The following is a 17,664-nucleotide window of genomic DNA, read 5'->3' as shown; positions in this document are numbered from 1 at the left end:
TTCAGACCCTTTGCTTTGAGACTCGAAATTGATCATCCTTGAGATGTTTCTACAACTTGATTGTAGTCCATCTGTGGTAAATTCAATTGATTGGACATCATTTGGAAAAGGCACACACCTGTCCATATAAGGTCCCAGAGCTAGTGCATGTCAGAGAAAAAACCAAGCCACGAGGACTTGTCTTGTCTCGGAATTGTGTTCCAAAAAATGTCTGCAGCATTAAAGGTCCCCAAGAACACAGTGGCCACCATTATTCTTAAATGGAAGAAGTTTGGAACCACTAAGACTCTTCCTACATCTGGCTGCTCGTCAAAACTGAGCAATTGGCTGAGAAGGGCCTTGGTCTGGGAGGTGACCAAGAACCCGATGGTCACTCTGACAGGGCTCCAGAGATCCTCTGTGGAGATGGGAGAACCTTCCAGAAGGACAACCATCTCTACAGCACTCCACCAATCGGGCCTTTATGGTAGAGTGGTCAGACTGAAGCCACTCCTCAGTAAAAAGCACATGACAGCCCACTTGGAGTTTGCCAAAAGGCACCTAAAGGACTCTCAGACCATGAGAAACAAGATTTTCTGGTCTGATGAAACCAAGATTGAACTCTTCGGCCTGAATGCAAAGTATCACATCTGGAGAAAACCTAGCAACATCCCGAAGGTGAAGCATGGTGGTGGTGTGGGGATGATTTTCAGCAGCAGGGACTGGGAGACGAGCCAGGATCGAGGGAAAGATGAACGGAAAAACGTACAAAGAGATCCTTGATGAAAACCTGCTCCAGAGCGCTCAGAATCTCAGACTGGGGGCGAAGGTTCACCTTCCAACAGGACAACGACCCTAAGCACACAGCCAAGACAACGCAGAAGTGGCTTCAGGAGAAGTCTCTGAATGTTCTTGAGTGGCCCAGCCAGAGCCCGGACTTAAACCCGATCGAACATCTCTGGAGACACCTGAAAATAGCTGTGCAGTGACACTCCCCAACCATCCTGACAGAGCTTGAGAGAATCTGTAGAGAAGAATGGGAGAAACTCCCCATACAGGTGTGTGAAGCTTGTAGCGTCATACCCAAGAAAACCTGTTTTTGCGTTGTCATTGTGGAGTATTGAGTGTAGATTGATGAGGGGAAAAAACGATTTAATCCTTTTTAGAATAAGGCTGTAACGTAACAAACTGTGGAAAAAGTCAAGGTGTCTGAATACTTTCCGAATGCACTGTATATCCTTTCTGTCCTTCAGGGTTTGTAAGTAAACCCAGTTTATAGAAAGTTAATTAATTTATATTATTTGAAATTAGCCATGTGTATACTAGGGCTCCCGAGTGGCTCAGCATCTCAGCGTCACTACAGACCCTGGTTCAATTCCAGGCTGTATCACAATCTGCCGTGATTGGGAGTCCCATAGGGCGGGCACAATTGCCCCAGCGTTGTCCAGGTTAGGGTTTGGCCGTCATTGTAATTAATTTGTTAATAACTGACTAGCCTAGTTAAATAAAATTTAAATACAAAAGTATGAACTAATATAAAAAATATTATAATTATGCAACATTTGAGTTGTATTGTATTTATAAGTAGTTTATAATGAAGTCTAATGATACAGTACATTTGGAGAGGAGCAGGTATAGGTTGCTAAAGCCACTGCTCCTTTAAGGGTGGTGTCAGCGGCAGAGAGTAGGAGTGTCGCCTCTGCTGAGTTCTCGGGAGCAAGGGGATTCCGAGAATAAACAATTCGTCAGACTCGACTACAGGTCGCAGAGCCTGATTACTTCGATCCAAATCGTTTTGAAACAAATATACCGTTTGATATTCATTTTTCATCATTAATGCGCGTTAGAGAAATGCGACCTTTTTACTGAGACTATCGGATGGATTTCCTCCTGTCGAATAATGATGCGGCTTTTCGGTTGAGTGGGGTCCACTGCCAGCCAGCGGTGTAGACAAACCCAAGCAGGTAGGCTACGTGCCGAGCTAAATGTACAGAATAGGCTGTGAAATTATTATGAGTCTGTAAAATCCGCAAGCACACAAACGGGGTGTGTGTCATGGATTTAACATGTTTACACGATGTTTTCATGGATTGAATGATGTTTATCTCCCGAGCCCGAGTCTATGGGCGCATACTGGTTATAGCGGTGTGGACGCTGCGTAAAGAAATCGGAATAAATCAGCCAGTGCTGTGGTGGTAGTGTCGTTTCCATTTTGTTAAATGGCATCAACGATACATTACAGCCAGTTTGAGTTGATTTCCTTCTCAACCCCCCCCGACCCCTCCAAAAAAAACGAATCCCCGCACGTAGACATTTTATATTTAATATTTGCCATAGCAAGAGCCAATGTTTTTGTCGCCAAAATCTAATGCCACAAACATGAATCATTTAGCTTGTTCGTGCTGGCTACTTTGTTATTCCGTATTTTTGTCACATTCTTACATTGTCGTTACAGTGTTGTTACAATGTGAAATTGTTGTTACAGTGTTTGTTGTTACGGTGTTACAATTGTTGCACTGTCCTCGCTGTAGTCTAGTTTACGTATAAAAATTATACAAAATGATAGGCCACAGATATCTGTTCAGTTTAACCTGCATTAAAATGCTGCATAGGACTAGTAGCCTACTAAGTAACCAGGTGTATAGCCATTACCTACTGATACAGATAATGAAAAGTATTTCTATGAACATTAGTAAATTGGCCCAGTAGGCTATTGATATTATGACTGTATGACTGTCAGCATCAGCCTGGCTCTTTCGTAATGTGCTCCATTGTATCCAAATTAGTCATAATTTCAGAGTTTTGTGTGGTGGAGTCTAGCATTTTAAATGCATTATAATGCTTCATATTTAAACTGGATTCACTCTTGCTGATGATTCTCAATGAATATGTTGTGCTTCCTTATTCCTTGTCGAAAGTGACACAAATGTTTGGCATTGCATGCCTCAAATGTTAATTCAGCATTGGTACACAGCCTGGAATAATGGACAATAGCAAAATGTACTCACTTTATTTTTAGAGGATTATTTGATATTCAGTTCATAAACCAGACTGTTTAGACACATTAGCCTTGTGGATTTCTACACAGCAGGTACTGGTGTCATCGTATTACTACTGCTTCATTCTTTTATTATTATTGATGGAGTTGTTATCTACATGTTAGATCATCTTTATTTTGCTATGGTTTAATTCACAATCTAAGTAGTAGGCTAATGACAATTGACAGGTAGACTGGATTTGAACTATTCCAGGGTTTGGAACAGTGACTGGTTTGGAGTAATCATCACAAGATGTCATCTTGTTTCTTTTGACCATGGGATCAGTGGAGAGACAAAAGGTCAGGGGCTGAAGGTTGGCCGGGGGGAGTCACAGGGGAGCGAGAGGGCAGGAACACACTGTTAGTTCAGGTGTGCTTAGCCTTAGCCACCCTGGCTAAACTTCCCTCCAACAACAAAGCTGTTTACTTATCATGATTTGGAACACATCAGCACATTCATATGTGTACTAAATGTACATTTACAGCAAACTTGGGTGGATTAGTCAAACATAGGCCTGAGCTTTGTTCAAGTGAACTTGTCTGACTTTTAAAAAGTTGAAATACTCTGTCTGTCTGGGGTTCTGGCTTTTAGTCCTCCTTTTGTGAAGTGTTTAAGCTGCTTAATTATTTGACCTGATCTTGTACAGGATGTTCAAGGGTAACTGCGTATAGTGCTCTGTACTGTACTCATAGATAACTAAAACCTCCACATTTAACATAGCCTTTCTCTTGAATCATCTGTCTTCAACATGTCAGCCATCTTCCTCCTTTACTGAGCTAGTGTACTGTACTTTACACAACTTGTTTTGTTGTTGCTATGGGTTGTCTAAGGAGCCATTGGTGATGATTGATGTGCAGTATCCCACCACAGAATCAGAAGATATGTAAATGACAAATATGCTAATTATGTTAGGTCTGCTGAACGGTCACAATACTGGACTCTGGACCCTGGTCTGACAGAACAAGGGTCTGTCTTCTCAGGACAATACATTCATCTACCTGTATATACCCTGTATATTAATGGTCAAAGAAATATGCAATTGTAGGGGAAGGTGTTTATAGGCCTATACTGTTAGAGTGTGTGTGCATATGCGTGTGTGCATACATCCATTCCTGTGTGTGTGCTTGTGTTGTGTGCTGAGCCACTGAAACGAGCTAGCTGTGTTTGGATTACACTCAGTCTTATGTCTCAGGACAGTGTAAGGTCATTTGTCAACTATCTGCATACTGTAAACTACTGGGTATGACAGGTGTCATAGTGTGTCCATGATAGGTCTGTGTAAATCAAATCAAATTTTATTTGTCACATACACATGGTTAGCAGATGTTAGTGCGAGTGTAGCGAAATGCTTGTGCTTCTAGTTCCGACAATGCAGTAATAACCAACAAGTAATCTAACTAACAATTCCAAAACTACTGTCTTATACACAGTGTAAGGGGATAAAGAATATGTACATAAGGATATATGAATGAGTGATGGTACAGGGCAGCATACAGTAGATGGTGTAGGCCTTATGAACGTGTGGTCGGAGTCAAGCATTTACTATCAGGCCTTTAAGTTGTTGTAGATTAAATCATAATGCTGATTGTGTTGCAATGACTAACCTCTTAACTGTACAATACTATAGTGTGGTCATTCAGTGGCTACTCATTAGACATGTTGCTTGGGTAAAATACACTCTGATCTCTAACAGTGGGCTTAGATGGTGAATTAGTGGAGTTGAAATACATTGTCATGTCGATCATGCTTTCACACCATCACTCCAACTCTCCTAGGCTGTCTTTTCCAATCTGGGAGAGGGCGGTAGGGAGGAAGAGAACCAAAGTCAATGGGACTCATTTTGATGACACGGCAGGAGCAGCTAAATGCGTCTTTATTGCTGTGGCTCCTGAAGGCAGGCAGGCAGGGTGGAATGATGAAATGGAGGGATGAAAGATGGAAGGAGGCTAGAGCAGGCAGGAGGCAGCCCCGCTCCCCCCACCTCACTCCCCCCCCCCCCCATCCCCCCGCACCCTGGCCTTGTAGCACTGACAGGGCCTCTCAATTATCCACACACATTGATTGTTACTGATTGCGATTGCAGTACATTATTTATCACTCCCAAAGTGATCCACAGAGAGAGGGAGAGATGCAGGTCAGATAAATGAAGCATGTCACCCACACGAAAACGTTGCACCCCATTTCAGAAACAACAGCTGTGGAACCTAACTGTGCCGATCAATAAAGCAGGGACAACGAGAGAGCAGAACTGTGCTACGTTGTACTATTAAACACATACTTTTGCCTTACTACTGCTGAAATGTGGATATAAAGCCCAAACCTACAGGGTGATGTGAGTAGACCTAACTGTCTCCTTGGGTTGGTTAGTGTGGTCACAACAGAGGAGTAGGGCAGAGTTCACTTTCTCTCCCTGCTCCTGAAGTAGAGATGGTGGCCTCAGGCTCTGGAGGTACAGCAGAAAGCAGAAAGCTTATCCTATGTGTGTGGCTGCTGCAGCAGGGAGAAGGTCTCTTCACTTCTTACTTTATCACAAACAGGCCAATTTTACTGGCCAGGTAGAGTGTGGGTGCACTGCAAATTAAACAGGATCAGACACTCATGAATACAATAGTATACACTAGTTGTAACTGTAGTTGTTCTGGAGCAAATTAGGGTTAAGTGCTTTGCTCAAGAGCACATCAACAGATTTTTTAACTTGTCAGCTCGGGTATTCAAACCAGCGACCTTTCAGTTATTGGTCCAGCACTCTAACCGCTAGGCTACCTGCTGCAACACAGAAGAGCACAGCTAGGAGGTTAAAGGTTAGCACAACAAGTCACAAAGTCCGATTAGGATGTCAGAAACACCACAGGATTCTTGCTGCCTTAGGGGAGTGTTACTCAACTGTCTTATTTTAACCAGGTTATGTGCAGGGACTGAGAGCAGAGCAGATTTCAGAGCTTGGGGAGAGAGAAGCTGTCCAGGCTAAGTGAAAATGCCACTCATTGCTGACGAGTCCCTGGCCTTGTGAAGGTTAGTGGCTTGTCTTTGTAAGCTGAGGGATTGATGCATGAGTCTGTCTGGCGAAGAATTCAAAGTCCAAGGCCATCGCAGGCAGGCAGGCAGGCGCAGTCCCAGCACAGCGCTCCCTCCCAGCCAGCCTATCACAGGGGCCCTGTCCTTCCCAACTTCTTAGCAGCCTGTCCTTTTGGGACCTTGAAGCAGCCCAGGCAAGGACACAGCGTCTGGTGCAGTAAGCCTGTGCAGGGGGAGGCTTTACGTAACGCTGCCTGCCCGGCTTGCCTCTGCTTTAAACATGGGCATATGTGACTTCCTGACACCACGTAAAGTAGCGCAGAGCAGCACACGTCCCCCCGGCCCCCAGCCTAGCCCCCTGGATAAGGAGGGGGCAGAGAGATCCCGGTAACTTTATATCTTTCTCTTTTAAAAGCTTTCGTTTGAAATTAAATTTCCCAAGTAATTAACTAAAGAGGAGTTTTCAGAGTTGATTAATGAATGATTGATATATTGCACAGGAAGACAGGAGAGGAAAGGAGGGGGTGGAGGGGTGCATATACTATATGTGCTGTGGGATTGTGTCTGATTTATTTCCCTCAAGAAGGGCTGCGTTCGGGAAAATTGAAATGGTGTAAAATGTTATCCCTTGAGTAGTTAGCTGTAATACTCCAAGACCAAGAAAGAGCACCGACCGGAGAGTTCATAGTGCACAGTGTGGCGGTCAATATATGTCAACCCACGCTCACACATACACAGACACGCACACCTTGTTGTCTGACACTATAGGCAGACTGAAATCTGAGTCATAAGACTTTGCAAGTGAGATGAAAGAACAGAGCTAGGGTCAAGTTCAAAGGGAGTAGGATAATGATGACATCACAGTGACTGTGTGTCTGTTTGTGGTAGTAAGAGTTGCTAGCTGGGATTTCCCCAGTCAGTCAGTCAGTCAGTCGGTGCTTCTTTCAGACACACATCCTTTATCGTTTTAGTGCTGTGGAAACAACCTGATCCCGTTTGTGTACTGTACTCCCCAACACCTCCACACCACCAACTGTAATTGTATAACTTTTGTGAGCTCTTTTAGGCTTTTAGTGATGAGGCAAGCTGTTGCTGGGCAACAGGGGACCTTGTGCAGGTGGCTGTGCTGTGGGGAGTTTGAGGAGATCTACAGTATAGCCTACTGCACAGACATGCTACTGAGAGATAAATGGACTATGACATAAAACCAGCGAGAATTTCAGCTTCTAGGTAAAACAAAAGAATCCTAAATGGTTTATACACCTACTGACTACATACCAGTAAATGCGTTATTACATTTTGGAGTGATACTTTATACATGACAAATGTAACATGTAGCCCCTTGCTTTTCAGACAAGAGTTCATATGACGTTACAATATCTTGCCTGAACATGCATAGCCTCTCACACATTGATTAATAGTATTTTTCAAGACAAATAACATTTTATTGGTCGCATACACTGAGTATACCAAACATTAGGAACACCTTCCTAATATTGAGTTGCATCCCCTTTTGCCCTCAGAACAGCCTCAATTCGTCAGGGCATGGACTCTATAAGGTGTCAAAAGCATTCATTTACATTACATTTAAGTCATTTAGCAGACGCTCTTATCCAGAGCGACTTACAAATTGGTGCATTCACCTTATGACATCCAGTGGAACAGTAGTGCATCTAAATCTTTTAAGGGGGGTGAGAGGGATTACTTTATCCTATCCTAGGTATTCCTTAAAGAGGTGGGGTTTCAGGTGTCTCCGGAAGGTGGTGATTGACTCCGCTGCCCTGGCGTCGAGAGGGAGTTTGTTCCACCATTGGGGGGCCAGAGCAGCGAACAGTTTTGACTGGGCTGAGCGGGAACTGTACTTCCTCAGTGGTAGGGAGGCGAGCAGGCCAGAGGTGGATGAACGCAGTGCCCTTGTTTGGGTGTAGGGCCTGATCAGAGCCTGGAGGTACTGAGGTGCCGTTCCCCTCACAGCTCCGTAGGCAAGCACCATGGTCTTGTAGCGGATGCGAGCTTCAACTGGAAGCCAGTGGAGAGAGCGGAGGAGCGGGGTGACGTGAGAGAACTTGGGAAGGTTGAACACCAGACGGGCTGCGGCGTTCTGGATGAGTTGTAGGGGTTTAATGGCACAGGCAGGGAGCCCAGCCAACAGCGAGTTGCAGTAATCCAGACGGGAGATGACAAGTGCCTGGATTAGGACCTGCGCCGCTTCCTGTGTGAGGCAGGGTCGTACTCTGCGGATGTTGTAGAGCATGAACCTACAGGAACGGGCCACTGCCTTGATGTTAGTTGAGAACGACAGGGTGTTGTCCAGGATCACGCCAAGGTTCTTAGCGCTCTGGGAGGAGGACACAATGGAGTTGTCAACCGTGATGGCGAGATCATGGAACGGGCAGTCCTTCCCCGGGAGGAAGAGCAGCTCCGTCTTGCCGAGGTTCAGCTTGGCAAGAGGGATGCTGGCCCATGTTGACTCCAATGCTTCCTGCAGTTGTGTCAAGTTGGCTGGATGTCCTTTGGGATACTGTTGAACATGAAAAACACAGCAGCGTTGCAGTTCTTCACACAAACCGGTGCGCCTGGCACCTACTACCAGTGGTGTAAAGTACTTAAGTAAAAATACTTTAAAGCACTACTTAAGTATTTTGGGGGGGGTATCTGTGATTGGAAAATGGTCCAATTCACACACTTATCAAGAGAACATCCCTGGTCATCCCTACTGCCTCTGATCTTGCGGACTCACTAAATACAAATGCTTTGTTTGTAAATTATATCTGAGTGTTGGAGTGTGCCCCTGGCTATCCGTAAATAAAAAAGAAAAAAAGAAAATGGTGCTGTCTGGTTTGCTTAATATAAGGAATTTGAAATGGTTTATACTTTTCCTTTTGATATTTGAGAAATTCCATTTACTATTGATACTTAAGTATATTTAAAACCAAATACTTTTAGACTTTCTCAAGTAGTATTTTACTGGATGACTTTCACTTTTACTTGAGCCATTTTCCATGAAGATATATTTACTTTTACTCAAGTATGACAATTATGTACTTTTCCCACCACTGCCTACTACCATACCCCGTTCAAAGGCACTTAATTAAATATGTTATCTTGCCCATTCACTCTCTGAAAGGCAGCCTTACACAATCCATGTCCCAATTGTCTCAAGGCTTTAAGTTGTCTCCTCCCCTTCATCTACACTGATTGAAGTGGATTTAATAAGTGACATCAACAAGGAATCATAACTTTCACCTGGATTCACCTGGTAGGTACATTCATTAGTAGAGTAGTGATACTAATGCAGTCGTTGTGTGCATCCCAATCAAGGTCTGCTTTTCTGCCTGCCCTGTGCAGCGTGAGAGAGAGAGGCCATTTGAGAGAGGAGGGAAGGTGTCTGCAGGCAAGCGCTATGACCTATTACTTAGTGAGAATGGACTGGTGACCAGAAGATTGCTGGCTCATACTATGCTGTTCTCCTTAACCTGGATTTGGCCAGTAAATATCTAGCAGCCCCCCCTCCCCCTCTTCTGAAAAGTACAATTTTTCAGAAGAAGGAGATGTAATCATGTGACACACTTCACCCAACATTAACATGACTAAGAGGGTGCGGGGGGGGTGACTGACTGACTGTAGCATGCAAGCAGAGCATGCAGTTGTGGGTGTTGTCCTCCTGTTGGCCAATCAAACCAGTCAACGGTTGAACATGGTGGAGGTCAACTTGTTAGAGCCAGGCATCCCCTAGTCTCTACCCCTCGGGTGACTCCTGTCATGATCTGAGCTGGAGCAAACAAAATGAAGCCCCACTAGTCCCGCCTGAGCCCTGGGCCCTGCATGCTTTATTGTAATGGCAGCCAATGGCAGGTCAGGCAGGTTTAGTCAACATCTCGATCACTGATCCCAGGGCATGTCAGTTTGAAGGTCAGTCTGTGACTAAAGTGATTCATGTCCTTGCAGGATTCATGTTATTACAGTTGTCTTGAGTCAGTCCTCTCGGCTACTGCAGCTGTCCCACTCTTTAAACTGTACCTGCTCCTGCCATACTTCCGCTTTCTTAGATGCTGACTGCTTTTCAGAGTATTTTTACTCAGTCATTATAGTATTTTTGCCCTTCTGATGTATTTGCCATATGTGCTGCCTAGTGAATGGTGCAACCTGATCTCTGTGTTAACACCACATTAACACGTCCCAATGAAACTCTACGATTTCCATGAAGTGTGTAATGATACATTAGGCAGCAATCTCTCACTCACTCAGTATTTCTCCTCTCTTTCATTCTCTCTCTCTCTCTTTCTCTCTCTCCCGCCTCCCTCTCTTTCCCCTCTACCCCTTTCTCTATCTCCACAAATGTAGTTAGTTTGAGGTTATAGGACTTTGGCTCAAGGGTTAATTAGATGTTAAGTTCTTTTTATGGAATAAAGTAGGCTTTATGAGCTCAACGCATATACAAAGTGGACAGAAAATCTGTATTTTCTAAGGTAATACTTAAGTGATAACAGAACTGGGTAACATAAAAGGGGTATTTTCAGTATGTAACCTAGGTGTTTTTCATACAGACAGACAGTCAGACAGACATTTTAATAGAAGGGTTAACATGTAGGGTTAGTAGCCCATGAGTAACCCTCAGCTTGTATACCTTGTTAGCATGTCAAGATATAGCAGTAGCGCTGCACAAACACACAGCAGCTTGTGCAACTGTATTTACAGTGGGGCAAAAGAGTATTTAGTCAGCCACCAATTGTGCAAGTTCTCCCACTTAAAAAGATGAGAGAGGCCTGTAATTTTCATCATAGGTACACTTCAACTATGACAGACAAAATTAGAAAAGACATTTCCAGAAAATCACATTGTAGTATTTTTAATGTATTTATTTGCAAATGATGGTGGAAAATAAGTATTTGGTCAATAACAAAAGTTTATCTCAATACTTTGTTATATACCCTTTGTTGGCAATGACAGAGGTCAAACGAAGTCTTTTTCTGTAAGGTTTTCATACACTGTTGCTGGTATTTTGGCCCATTCCTCCATGCAGATCTCCTCTAGAGCAGTGATGTTTTGGGGCTGTTGCTGGGCAACACGGACTTTCAACTCCCTCCAAAGATTTTCTATAGGGTTGAGATCTGGAGACTGGCTAGGCCACTCCAGGACCTTGAAATGCTTCTTACGAAGCCACTCCTTCGTTGCCTGGGCTGTGTGTTTGGGATCATTGTCATGCTGAAAGACCCAGCCACGTTTCATCTTCAATGCCCTTGCTGATGGAAGGAGGTTTTCACTCAAAATCTCACGATACATGGCCCCATTCATTCTTTCCTTTACACGGATCAGTTGTCCTGGTCCTTTTGCAGAAAAACAGCCCCAAAGCATGATGTTTCCACCCCCATGCTTCACAGTAGGTATGGTGTTCTTTGGATGCAACTCAGCATTCTCTGTCCTCCAAACACGACGAGTTGAGTTGTTACCAAAAAGTTATATTTTGGTTTCCTCTGACCATATGACATTCTCCCAATCTTCTTCTGGATCATCCAAATGCTCTCTAGCAAACTTCAGACGGGACTGGACATGTAAAGGCTTAAGCAGGGGGACACATCTGGCACTGCAGGATTTGAGTCCCTGGCGGCGTAGTGTGTTTTTGATAGTAGGCCTCCCGCGTGGGAGGATTGCTCTTCCTACTTTTTGCTCACCGTTCTTGTGATCATTTTGACCCCACGGGGTGAGATCTTGCGTGGAGCCCCAGATCGTGGGAGATTATCAGTGGTCTTGTATGTCTTCCATTTCCTAATAATTGCTCCCACAGTTGATTTCTTCAAACCAAGCTGCTTACCTATTGCAGATTCAGTCTTCCCAGCCTGGTGCAGGTCTACAATTTTGTTTCGGGTGTACTTTCACAGCTCTTTGGTCTTGGCCATAGTCGAGTTTGGACTGTGACTGTTTGAGGTTGTGGACAGGTGTCTTTTATACTGATAACAAGTTCAAACAGGTACCATTAATACAGGTAACGAGTGGAGGACAGAGGAGCATCTTAAAGAAGAAGTTGCAGGTCTGTGAGAGCCAGAAATCTTGCTTGTTTGTAGGTGACCAAATGCTTATTTTCCACCATAATTTGCAAATAAATTCATAAAAAATCCTACAATGTGATTTTCTGGATTTTTTCCCCTTGTTTTGTCTGTCATAGTTGAAGTGTACCTATGATGAAAATTACAGGCCTCTCTCATCTTTTTAAGTGGGAGAACTTGCACAATTGGTGGCTGACTAAATACTTTTTTGCCCCACCGTACATGTCAGGGAATGGGGCTAGCATTTGAGTAGCTAACGCACATCTCAAGTATGTTTAAATCAGGGACGTGCTCAGGCGAAAATATTTGTCAAGTGCCAAATAAAGCGGCTTAGACTTTAATGAATGAAATAGTTAACCAATAGCTACCCGTGCTATCTGCAATGACCCTTTTTGCACTAACTCTTTTGACTCATCACATATGCTGCTGTTATTGTTTATTATCTATCCTGTTGCCTAGTCACTTTATCACTTTACCTGTATGTCCATATCTACCTCAATTACCTGGTACGCCTGCTCATCGTCTCAGTACTGGTGCAGTGTGTACATAGCCAAGTTAGTGTTACTCATTGTGTTTTTATTCCTTGTGTTATTATCATTTTTTTCTTCTATTATTTATGTTTTTTTCTCTCTCTGCATTGTTGTGAAGGGCCCGTAAGTAAGTTAGTATACACCTGTTGTTTAACCAAGCATGTGATAAATAAAATGTCATTTCATTTGATCCGTTACTGATGCTAATGTACAGCTTGTGTAACATGGTTCGTCTATACCAGTGCTGTTCTATGTCGGTCCTGGTTTTTGTTTCTACCTGGAAGTTAATTGCAATCACCTGGTGTCCCAGGTCTGAATTAGTCCCTTATTAGAAGGAGAGGACGAAAAACAGAAGTGTTGAACAGTCCTGGTCTACACACACGCACACACACACACACACACACACACACACACACACACACACACACACACACACACACACACACACACACACACACACTTGTGTCTTTATGTGGTTTAGCAAAGCCAGGCCTCTCTCTCTTGTTCTCTCTCTCCCTCTCTCTCTCTCTGTGTAAGCCACCTGCCGTTCCATTCAGCAGCATTGACCTTGGTGATTATGAGATCAGGCCTGACCTACACCCCAAAAACAGGTTTAGACTGTTCCACTTACTAACTTTTCCTAGGGAATGTCAACCATCAGAGGCCACATCAACCTATCTGACACACATTCACCCACAAGAGAATAAGGCCATGTTCCTCTGTTCTCACCTGCTGACGTTGCTCATTCACTTCAGTTGTGGGTGTCTTGTGTTTTTGTCCAGTGTTTTGAGCCAGGATAGGCCAAGCGTAGGGGAAAGTGAAGCAGTAGCAGGGTTCATGATGATGACTGTGTCTCTGAGGCTACATCAGGTCTGTGTATTAGCAGCAGCAGCACAGTAGGTCACCATTAACACGCAGAGGCTTAGCACTCTGCTGCTGAAAGTTTAGCGCTGGGTCAACCTGCTCTCTTTGCTTTTAAAGTAGAATGTCAGGCAACGACTAATGCTATTCAGTTCACATGCAACCACATAGCAAATGCGCTGCTGCCTCCACCGGTGTTACTCGGGTGCTTGTCCACACTGGGATGAGACATGGGCTGAACTAGGGATTTTAACATATAGCTAGCTTACCCACCACTGGGTAAAATCAATATGTTTGACGAGTTATCGCTGAGTGCTTTGTGAAAACGAATGATCACGTTAGCAGATAATTGTGTTGTTGCTTGGTACTCTAATTGCCTTTATAGCAACATGCATGTGTCTCTGGCTGACATTCGTTCTGCCTCACATTATACCAGTCCTGGATTCTCCTAACCGTTATCAATTCAAACAGTGTCAGTTTTGTATTTTAGACCGTTGACGTGCCTTGAACTTTGTTGTTGTTTTTAAATATGTTTTTATTGCGTTACAGACGTTAAGTAACATGCAATCCCTCATACACTGGTGCCTGTTGGGGAGTGTCCCAATTGGCGCCCTATTCCCTATTTAGTGCACTGCTTTTTGTTTTCAAAAGCCGTGTGGCTCAGTTGGTAGAGCAGGGTGCTTGCATTGCCGGGGTTGTGGGTTTGATTCCCATGGGATCTAGTACCAAAAAAAATTATGACAAAAAATGTCAAATGTAGCTCATCCTCAGGAACAAGAGGAGTTGTTGTCATGTTATCTGCTGCTGTTGTCACTACAGCTAACTGAAAACCATGGCTAATTCAGGGGAGAACTCATGCATGACTGAATGCTGGTTAATGAAGAATTGTGTAATGGTGGTGATACCATGAGCTACAGTGTCAGGTATTACATTGAGGGGCTAGAAATACTACTAATTATTCTTGTCTGATGGCATGTCATACCTACCTGTACGGGCGTTAATAAATTAGTAAAAAAGCACTGTTTTAAATAAGGCAAAGGATCCCATTTAACATTCTGAGTAACAGATGAGCAAATGTTCACCTCCGAGCTGAGTAGGGGTGGGGTGGGATGGGTGTGTGTGTGTGCATGCATACGTTCATGCATGCATGTGAATGCAGTAGACTGGCTGGTGTTTGTGCCCTGGGAGCAGTAGGTAGTTGTTTAATGAAGGCGTGGGAGGATTGCTCTTCCTACTGTACATACAGGCCAGGCCAAGCTGATAAGGGTCAACTCTGCTTCAAAGGCCACAGGAGCGAGGTCTCACAAACACTAGCTCTCATGAGGGTAGTCTCTTGTCTCTTTCTTTCTTTGTCTCTCTCTACCCCCCTCTCCTTGTCTCCCTCCCCCACCCCTTTGCGCTCTCTCTCTCTCTGTCTCCCTTGATCATACTCTGCAGAACTCCTAGCACAGTCTCAGGGAGAAAAAGAAAGAAAGAAAAGTGGGTCAGGGCGACCTATTTTTTCCCACAGTTCACAGAGGCAGAGAGTGGCAGAGTTATCATCAGTTAGACTGTAGAGGAGGGAGGAGAGCCGAGCAGAGCCTGATAGGGAGGCAGGGCCCTGGCTGTCACGAGACACAGGCAGAGGCAGCCACTCAGAACTGGGTCAGCAGCAGAGGCTATGTCTTGTAAACGGCTTGTCATACAGGGTAGAAAAGCTGCAAATGAACCATAGATTATACGCCCCAAGCTGAGCGCTGAGGTCTCTCCTCACCATTCCTCAGCCCTACATCACACAGAGACACACACCACACACACACATATACACCACACACCCTACAGAGAAACACACACACACGGAGGGCCTACAGTAGTGTATGAGTCTGTGAAGTACTGCCACCTCCTATAAGCTCCTCTGTTCTCCCCTTCATCTCTAGTAATAGCATTTGATTACTGCAGTCAAAACTGACAAGCTCAAAGCCAAGCCAGTCAAGCCACACACACTCAGAAGAAATGAAGCTCTTTGCATTCTCTTCTTCTGACCTCAGCTTGTTATTTGTCTAAAAATATCCCAGATTTCTCCCAGAATCCTTCCCTCCTCATCACATTCAGGTAAGGGTATTTACAGTGCAGTTGTCCGTGTTCAGTGGTAGCTAGCTCCTGGTGGATGGGTGATGGGAAAATACTAATGCCTACTCCCCCTGAAACGATAACTATGCATATCGTTTGTATTTCCAAACAACTGTCATCTGATTCTGTATTCCCCTGTTATGTAATAACTGATAGGTCAAGCAGTACACTCTTAAAAATAAAGGTGCTATCTAGAAGGGTTATTCGGCTGCCCCCTTAGGACAACCCTTTGAAGAACCCTTTTGGTTCCAGGTAGAACCTTTTTGGGTTCCATGTAGAACCCCTTTGTGTTCCGTGTAGAACCCATTCCACAGAGGGTTCTACATCCCTGGAACCAAAAAGGTTCTACCTTGAACCAAAAAGGGTTATCCTATGGGGACAGCCAAAGAACCCTTTTGGAACCCTTTTTTCTAAGAGCGTAGCATGTGTATGTATGTATACTATCAGTCAGTGTGTAAGCTAAGCCTTCGTCTGATGTCATCATCTTACATCCAAGGCAATCTCCATTCTACATCGAGGAGATAAATTATGAAGGCCATTGATACTATGGGAGATTGACTACTGAGCAACACCAGCTCATGCTGATTCCTCTCGCATCCTCATTAGTGTTGGAAGATATTACAATAGTATCCTCTATCGGCAATGATTGCCAGCCATCGACAATGATTGACAGCCATTGTTGATTGTGACGAGGTTGTGATGTGACAGATGATGGTTTAGCCTATTTGAACTTGACTGGCGCCATAGTCGGATACAAGAGACATTCCGATTAATTTGCCTATTCCTATTTGCTATAGCCTATTTTAATGAATATGTTAAATACAGAATGCAAGAGGGGAATGTAGGCCAGAGAGAGAGAGAGAGAGAGAGAATTCCACCAAAGCAGCACAATGCCGGATGCGTAGGCCTTATACCCTAAACCTATTCATTTTTTAAAATATAGGCTATATTACGGACACTCCTTAACTATCGCGCATCTAGCAGTAAAAAAAACGTATATTCCCTTCTATCTCCATTCGATAGGCAATGAATAGTACTTTGAGCTAGGCTACGCTTTCATCATTTCATGCATGTATGGCTTTCTCCCGATCAAACAATGAATGAATCCAACGGAGTTCCATCTCAAAAAGTTATTTGAATAGCCTAAAAATGTAAGGTAGCCAGAGGACTATTAATGAGAGAGGACATACAATATCAATAGCCAATAGAAAAATCGAATGACAAGTTTAAATTAGTTTCAGCTTATTAAGAAAGAAATTATCTGTGTGGGGCGGAGAAATCTCTCCATGCGAGGTTGAAAACCAAATGGCCCATCCAATCATAAAAGCTTTAAGACAAGTAAAAGTTATGAACAGTAGCCTATTTCCCAAATATTCGAATAGCCTAAGAGTGTCCGTCTGAAAGTTGCCACTTTCAAAAAGAACAAGAAGGAAAGTCAGAGTCTATACTCAATTACATCTTTATGAGACATTGAACAAACGATAATAAGAGCGGAGGATTAGGCAAATAAACTATTATTATCCAGTTCAGAAGACGGTAGATTTAGCTTCTATCCAGCCCATGCTTTATAACCTAACTCGGCAAGACAGCCTGTTCCTCATTAGTTGACTGTCACTTTGCTTGGTGATGTGCTCAGACAGACACACTCAAACCTGTTTCATGCTAAAGCTCCACCAGAAAGGAATATTAGAAAAGATTTGCCTGCACTTAGCCTCTGTCCAAGCTTTCAACAACATTATCTTTCGTCATGATTCGTCCAGTTGAATGATGCGATTTTGAGCTATAGCCTAAAAGTGATTTTTAGCTGTTTTATTTCAAATATTTCACAGGGGAAAAAAGGTTGGCCAATACCATCAATATCACAATGTCTTATAAGTACATAATCATGATAGGACAAAGGTTGACATCGCCCAAACCTAATACCCATTTAAACCCTGTGAAATACACCACAGTCAATATAAGTTATTGGTATTGACTTCAACACAAATGTATTAATTCACTTGGCATTGTTTATGTCTCCAAAAAGACAAAGCAGGATAAGCAGGGGTTGACTTGACAAAATATTTTCTTAGAAAATAATTGCCTGAC

The 17,664-nt window shown here is 43.6% G+C and overlaps 1 protein-coding gene across 1 annotated transcript in view; it reads left to right on the top strand.

Annotated features, from left to right (window-relative positions):
* The first annotated feature begins 1,705 nt into the window (after positions 1-1,705).
* Positions 1,706-17,664, top strand: part of LOC115105578 (nuclear receptor-interacting protein 1-like) — a 66,115-nt gene continuing 50,156 nt past the window's right edge. Inside the window, 1 exon segment of the mRNA XM_029627768.2 lies at positions 1,706-1,943. The gene's annotated coding sequence lies outside the window, so the exon portion shown is untranslated.

The sequence above is a fragment of the Oncorhynchus nerka genome, linkage group LG22 (genome assembly GCF_034236695.1).
Source record: "Oncorhynchus nerka isolate Pitt River linkage group LG22, Oner_Uvic_2.0, whole genome shotgun sequence".
Classification (NCBI taxonomy): Eukaryota; Metazoa; Chordata; class Actinopteri; order Salmoniformes; family Salmonidae; genus Oncorhynchus; species Oncorhynchus nerka.
The sequence above is the reverse complement of the archived record's forward strand: the minus strand, read 5'-3'. Positions and strand labels throughout refer to the sequence as shown.